This window comes from Petaurus breviceps, unplaced genomic scaffold (genome assembly GCF_028583685.1).
Source record: "Petaurus breviceps papuanus isolate PSGF00001 unplaced genomic scaffold, PetGlider_PUasm1.0 188, whole genome shotgun sequence".
Lineage (NCBI taxonomy): Eukaryota > Metazoa > Chordata > Mammalia > Diprotodontia > Petauridae > Petaurus > Petaurus breviceps.
The window spans coordinates 4,723,558-4,731,190 of record NW_027185804.1 but is presented as its reverse complement, the minus strand read 5'-3'; the positions used below and the strand labels follow the sequence as shown (position 1 = coordinate 4,731,190).

Genomic DNA, 7,633 nt, shown 5'->3' with positions numbered 1-7,633 from the left:
ATCTCCTGCTTCCCAAAGCCAACCCATTTACATGTACCCTTGATTTCATCCTCTCCAGTCTTCTCCAGCAGATTGCCCCCATCTTCATTCCTAAACACTTTCTTTAATTCAGTCCCCTCCCACTAGCTCCCTTCCTACCACCTATAAATATGTTCTTGTATCCCCCATTCTTAATTACTTTAATTATTTTCTCGATCCTATCATGCTTAACAGCTATTAGTCCTATCCCTCCCTCATCTGCCCTTCTCAGTTAAATTTCTTGCTTGAAAAAGCTCCACTTATCAATGAAAGCCACCCTTCCCTCTACTCTCACTCTTAAACCTGCCATAATCTAGCTTCCAACCTCATCCTTCAACTGAAACTGTTCTGTCCAGTTACCAGCAATCTCTTACTTGCCAGATCTTAGGGCCTCTTCTTGCTCTTCATTCTTTCTGACCTCTCTGGAGCACAGAACACTACTGGACCAGCTTCTCTCCTCTCTGGGTTTTCATGACTTTAGGCTTTCCTTGATTCTCTTGCTACTTGTCTAACTGCTCTTTCCCACTGCCTTGCTAGCTCTTCATCTGTGACAAGCCCGCTAACTGTTGATGTCCCCAAAGCCTTTGCCTTGAGCCCTCTTGTCTCTCTATTCACTTGATAATCTCATCAGCTCCTATGGGTTCCATTATCAATCATCTCTAAGCAGATGATTCTTTGATTTCTATATCCAGCCCTAGTCTCCCTCCTGAGTGCCGATCCTACATCACCAAATGACTTTTAGACAATTTGAAATGGAGATCTCAAACTGAACAAGTCTAAGACACATTCCCCCTTTCCCCAAAAAGCCCCCCACCCTCTTTGGAGCTGAGGGGCCCCCACTCTAGTCACCCAGCTTGGCAGCCTCAATGCTATTCTCAATTGCTCTCGCTTACTCCATAAATCCAATGAGCTGTGACAAACCTTGGAGGTTCTTTCTCTATAACATCTCTCTCCTATGTTCCCTTCCCTGCACTTGTACACACAGCTGCCACTCTAGCTTAGGCTTCACCACTTCTCACCAGAACTGCACTATTACAATAGCATCTAATTGTCTCAAGTCTCTCCTTTCTCCAATCCATACTCCAATGTGCTGCCAAAGTCAATGGCCTAAAACCACCATGTCATCCCTTCTCATCTCAATAAACATAAGTGACTCCCTACCCATCAATTTTTTTTTCTTTTGGCACTCAAGTTCTCTGTCTTCTTACTTTCTGTGCTCCCTACATTTACACTACAATCCAGCTACATGGGTCTAGTTGCTATTCTCGCACCGCACATTCCATCTCCGATATCCACATCTTTGCATGTACTATTCCCTGTGCCTGGAATGCTCACCCTCCCAACCTCTGACTTTTCAAATCTCTGCCTTCCTTGGAGGCTTGACTCAAATGCCATCTGCTCCAGAGAACCTTTGCTGGTCCTCCCAATAGTTAATGCCATCTCCTCTCAAGTTACCTATAAATTTAGCCTATTGAAGTACTTTGCAAATCTTAAAGTGCTATATAAATGTTCATTATATTTACTTTGTACTAATATTGTATATTCTGAGATTTTATATATATGTTGTCTTCTCTATTAAAATATAAACTCCTCGAGGGTAGGAACAGCTTTTTTCTTTGTATTCCCAGCTCTTAGCATTAAGTGCCTGGCACTTAATAAAAGCTTATTGATTGATTCAGCACAAAAGAAAAATTACAACCAAGGGTGCCAGGGACAGGGAATGACATGATTTATCCAAGGTCGTGTCAGAGGTAGATCACCTGATTCCAGTCAATGCTCTTTCCCCCATACATATTGCCTCCCAATGCAGAGACTGAAGGAAAATAAAGCCAAAACAGCGGGTATGGCATGGGACCACAGGGCCGGGTAGATGGCCTTAGTGAGGACAAAGGGCATTTTTAGGAGTCAAGAGAGATCTGGAAGGACAGGGAATTATAATCAGCAGGGGAATTTCAGAGTTCATCATTACTGAAGTAATACAATTAGTGGTGATGAGATCCCAAGTATGACCATCCTTGTCGGTCAGTGTCTGAGGTAGAATGAAGATGACTACATAGGCTAGGCTACAGGAGTTAGATGCCAATTGACTGGGCAGTCAAGATTGCTGAGGAGACCATCAACCTCAAGTATTAGGGGGTGAGGGGGAATGGGAGGAGAGATGAAAACTGTACTGAATTCCTTTATGGATTAATCCTAAAATCAACCCTAATCAACTTCTATCTAATCAATTCTAAAATCAGCCTCCAGAACTTGAAAGGATCTCAGAGGTCATCTAATCCAATCAACTCCTTTCACAGATGAGGAAACTGAGTCCCAATGTGGGTAAGATCTGCTTAAGTTTACAAAGGTATTAACCTCACAAAATGACCTCAGGAATACAATGAACCTCAAAAGAAGAAGATTTGGGGTGATAACAGAGAAACAGGGTACACTGACAGTAAGAGTCCTCCTCCTCCTGATCCAGTATGAGGCTCCCTTCTAGAGAAGGTGACCCAGGTGACACCAGAAGGTGACACCTCCCAGAGGGAGTCAAGTGAATGCAAGATGGAGGAAGCATGAGAGGATCAGCTCTAGGCTGAAAGGAAGTTCATAACAGAACAGAAAGCAAAATGGAAGAGAAGACAGGGACTGGGGAAAACTAGTAATTAAATGGATGGGGAATGAGAGAGAAGGGCATGGTAGCAGAACGGAATCTTCTAGCCATGGGATGAGAATTAGCAGTTGACTACATCCTCCAAGGTCACATGGCAAGTTAAATGTTAGAGAAGGGGTGGTGCCTGAGGCATGGCTTCTTTGATAGTAAAGGAAGGCTCTATAGCAGATTAGGGTCCAACTCCAAATGGGATAGCCTAAAGACACCTACCACGGTACTAGAGGGTAATGGAGATAACCCCTCCATTTAGGACAGCAGACTCCAGGGGAAGGAGGGCTCCAAATTCCATCCCTAGAGGAGTGGAAGCTGAAGCTACATCAATGATGAAAAGGGAAAAGTGTTGGAATAGTACCTTGGAATCATTGACAATTCCCTTCTCCAGGGGCTCTGCAAGTTTACTAGGAGTCAACAGTGTGATAGTTAAAAATGCTAATGAGATATTGGGCTTCACTAAAAGTCAGTTCCCTGATCTAGGGAGGTGAGAGTCTTGCTGTATTATGCCCCCATTGGACCACATCTATAATTGTTTTTTGGTCTTTTTGGAGGGGGAAGGCAGGGCAATTGGGGTTAAGTGACTTGCCCAAGGTCACACAACTAGTAAATGCTAAGAGTCTGAGGCCATATTTGAACCCATGTCCTCCTGACTACAGGGCCAGCACTCTATTCAAGTAGCTGCCCCCACATCTATATTTTTGTACTTGATTATAGACACCCTACTTTAGGAAAGTCATTAACAAGCTAGAGAGCATCAGGAGGAGATAGCTAAGATGATGAGGGGGCCTGGACAATCTGTCATACAAGGAGCAGTTAAAGTAGCTGGAGAACAGAAATCCTGGGGAGGACATAATAACGATCACTGATGATATGGAGAATTGTCACAAGGAAAAGAGACAAGATATTTCTGCTTGGTCTCAGAGGGCAATGGGCAAAAACTGCAGACAGATTTAGGCTAAATACTACCCCACTACTCCCCAAAGTCTGTACCAACCTGAGCTATCAAAGTGGAATGGGATAGCTTAGGAGGGCTTTCATTCGAGGTCTTCAAGAATAGGCCAATGCCCACTTCTGGGAAGATGTAGACAAAAAGTCAGTTCAGGTAGAAGATGGTCTCCCAAGTCTCTTGTGACTCTGAGTCTATAAACTGGACCCTAAGCTAGGGATTCCATTACAGACACATTTAAAAACTGACTCCATTCAAATGATTTTCCTTTCGTTTTAGTCTTATTGTTCCAACAAGAATTTTTAAAAAACAACTTATTAAGTAACACTTTTCTCAGCACATTTCCTTGAGTCTTTTGAATCAACACAGAACACAAAGATAATGTAATCCAATCTCCTTTTTTTTTACAGGCAGGGAAAGAGGAAAAGTAGAGAATGGAAGTAATTGTCCAAAAGTCCAAGTAATTGTCCAAAAGTCCGAGTAATGTGGAAGCTGAGCCTGGATGAGAATCATGGGTTCCCCAACTCCTTAGTCCACAGATTTCTCATTCTTTCAAGGTAAACACCTTCAAGAGTGTGGCCCACATGTGGGCATCAGGTCCTCAAATTTCAGGGGGAAAAGTAATCCAGCATGTGCTGCTTTTCAACAAGACTATAACCCAAGTCACAGATGTATGGATGGAAAGGGCCATTTTTGGTTATCTAGCCCAGAAGAGAAAATGAATGCTTTTATCTGTTCACTTGTAAAACTCATCAATTTAAAAGTACCCTCAAAAATAGCTTGGCCACAGAATGTCCTGCTGACACAAAAACTATTCTACGAATCACATGTTCACATTAAATTTTGCTCAATTCAAGAACCACTAAGCATGGTGGAGAGGTGGCCTGGATCAAGATGTTGGGAAGAGTTGGGTCCAAGTCTTGCCTCTTGACACATACTGGCTGTATGGTCTCACCTCAGTGCCCAGGCAACTCTGTACGAGTAGAAGCTGTGGAGCAAATGCTGATCTTCATTGGGGATTGGAGTTTCCTTACTGAAATTCCTCTATACCAGTGATGTCACAGGTGTGTGGACCTTGACAGGTACATACCTCACTGGAGAAGCAGCAATGGTATGGCAGGCAGAGCCAGCAGACCCGAATACATGACCCTAGACAAGTCACTTGACTTTTAGTGACACCTCTAGACCAGGTGTCACACCTGCCTCCAGCAGGCACCAGCAAAACTAAGGAGCATGCCCCCAAAAGAGATTAAAATGTAACTGGGAAATGTTTAACAGAATCAACAAAAATACAAAACATGTTAATTTGTAGTTTTCTAAGTCAATATGGTGCTAGCAAATTTCTATTTATATTATGCTATTTCTACATACAGGGACACAAAGAAAATTTCTACCTTCAAAGAGCTTACATTTTACTGGAAATCTGGAATTTGTAGGGTATTCTTCAATGTAAATAAAATGATAAAAATAAATACACGGTAGAAAAATCACAGGTACAGAAGTGGTAGAGACGATGTGAGGTAACCCTTACAGTAAAAAGCTAAATCAAAGTATTTCATCAGATAGCTCCCACCTTCATCTACAATCAAGGACTTTATACCCACACCACTTTGTTTGAATGGACTGGGAGAGAAGGGTTCTAGTCCCTGATGTCACTAATCAGCACTGGTAAGACAATTATTTTTCTGGGCCTCTGGTTCTTTAAACCCGGAGGGTATTAGACTAGATGATTACTAAAATTTTCTAACTTGTCTAATTTCAAACAAAGTTTTCTTCATCCCTTGATGTCCCAAGGGGTCCCTCAAGATTCCTAAATTCTTTCATCTCTTTAGAATAAAAATAAGAACTTCCCCCTCCTATTCTTGTTTTTCATTCACTAAATAAAGCATACTCCAGGCTTAATAGTTCAGTACTTTGTTTCCTTGTACTACTGGGACTCTTTTTTTTTTTTTTGGCTTTTTTGGAGGGCAATTGGGGTTAAGTGACTTGCCTAAGGTCATAGGGCTAGTTTTTGTGTTAAGTGTCTGAGGCCAAATTTGAACTCAGGTCCTCCTGATTCCAGGGCCAGTACTCTATTCACTGCACCACCTATCGGCCCACTACAGGGACTCTTAACCTGCCTTCCAGATTCTAGTTCTCCACCCTTCAGTTCTAGGCCAAAAGGAAAGATTCCCATTCTTTCTACACAGTAGATGTATATCTGCTTAAAACACAGTTTTAACCAAGTCATTCTTCATCACAAAAAGAACCTAGAGCAGGGAAGAAACAAAAAAACAAAAACAACAAAAAAACCCCACTCCCTACCCTCATTTACAAAACAAAAACCAACGGCTCCTATCCTCATTTACATTTTACCGAGGGGTAACATACTCCGATAAATAAGTCAATGCAAAAAATATACAAAATAAAAATGGGACATACACCCCACAATAAAGGTCATTTAGAAAACATCATTAAAGCCAAGTACAAGACTTTGAGGTTAGCAGTTGAAGCCTGTCAGTGGCTCCTTACTTTGCTCTTCAGTTATTTGTTTCAATCACAGAACTAACCTTTTCTTCATATTTAATGTACCTGCGCTTCTCAACATATCCTTTTGTCCCGGCTTTTACATTTATCCATCCCAACCTAACCCCTTCATCAATGTCAACTCTTAAGTCATTTATTTTCTATATCGTTTCGCACTATCTTGTATAAGGATGATTTTCCTTATGTGTGTGTACTGTCTCCTTAACTAGATTGTAAGCTTATTCAGAGCCAGGTCCAATCCTCGAATCCCTCAGCATCTAACATATAAATATTAAATGATCACTACCTAACAGAAAATGTCTCACACTTAGATCTTTATAGAAGGCGGTGTGGTGGATTTGAAGATGGAAGACTTGAGTCAGTGGGTCTCATTACTTACTAGCTTCGACCTTTGGCCAATTCTAACCACTAGAGTCTATCATCATCTTTAAAACGGGGATGAGCTTGGTAAAACCTGTCTCACAGGGCTGTAGTAAGGATCAAAAGGTACAACCTAAGATGTAAGGGACTTTATGTTGACTAGTATAATCTACATCAGTATTTCTCATTTGATCCTCACCTCAACCAAAAGGTAGGAACACATGGATATTGACCATCCCCACTGTGCAAGTTATCTCAGAGTTGCAAGGAAAACGATATGAGTCCAAACAATACTAAGCCCATCTTAAAGATGAGAAAGCAGGAAATTGCCCACAAAAATTGCTTGTGAAGCAGCTAAGAGACTCTGAACCAAAGCATTCTGACCCGAACTCCAGCCCTGCTGTGTGCGCTCTTTCTCAAGGGCCCTTTGGAGGACAAATCTAAAAGGTGAGAGGGGTTACAGGCGTAACCCCACATCGCCCCTAAGGGATGCGGCGAGCATCCAGAAGGGACCTTCTCCCCTGACTCCTACTGCCACGTGTATTGATTTTTCGAAATGTTGTCACTTCCACGATCACAACAGTTTGGGTAATTCCCTGAGACCATCATCTCCACACTCCAAATTGGAACGTCGAGCACACAAAAAGAGAAGCTCGCTTTAAAATGTATAGTCATCTCGACCTTTACAACAGAAAGGCAATCCCGAGTGACAACGGTGCCATTTCAAACGAATGGGCGTTTGTGAAAAGCTGTGCCCGGGCACGACAAAGTTTTAAGGGCGCCCTGGCTGCTGGCTTCCCTCTAAAGGTTCCTTTGGTTAAGGAGTGAAAGTGAGCTGGGCGGCCCGGGGCCTGCCCCTCCGCAGGGATCCGGCGAAGTTTGCTCACACTCGGTCCGCCCAGGGCACCCAGCCCGGCCACTGGGGCCAGGCAACAGCGGGCCCCACGGGTAAGCCAAGCCTCCAGGGTACCGGCCCGGCCTCGCCCGTAATTACGGCGATTACCAACAGCCCCGCGGAGCGCGTGCAGGGCAACTCTGGACACCCACCCCCCCGGGGGACCCGATCCCCGTCGTCCCCCCGGAGCCGGGTGCCGGCAGCCCCGGGGTCACGGTCCGCATGGGCGGCCGCCGCGGGC

The 7,633-nt window shown here is 43.5% G+C and overlaps 1 protein-coding gene and 1 long non-coding RNA gene across 10 annotated transcripts in view; one reads left to right on the top strand and one right to left on the bottom strand.

Annotated features, from left to right (window-relative positions):
- The window catches only part of LOC138163740 (uncharacterized), a 255,265-nt gene that overhangs the window by 189,386 nt on the left and 58,246 nt on the right, over positions 1-7,633 (top strand). The gene's annotated exons all lie outside the window — the stretch shown is intronic.
- Positions 1-7,633, bottom strand: part of ZNF143 (zinc finger protein 143) — a 50,018-nt gene that overhangs the window by 41,851 nt on the left and 534 nt on the right. Inside the window, exon 1 of one of the 3 annotated variants that reach the window (XM_069091197.1) lies at positions 3,660-7,555. The exons of the other annotated variants lie outside the window; for them this stretch is intronic. The gene's annotated coding sequence lies outside the window, so the exon portion shown is untranslated. Of the gene's footprint in view, positions 1-3,659; positions 7,556-7,633 lie in introns of those variants that run through there. 3 annotated transcript variants of the gene reach the window in all.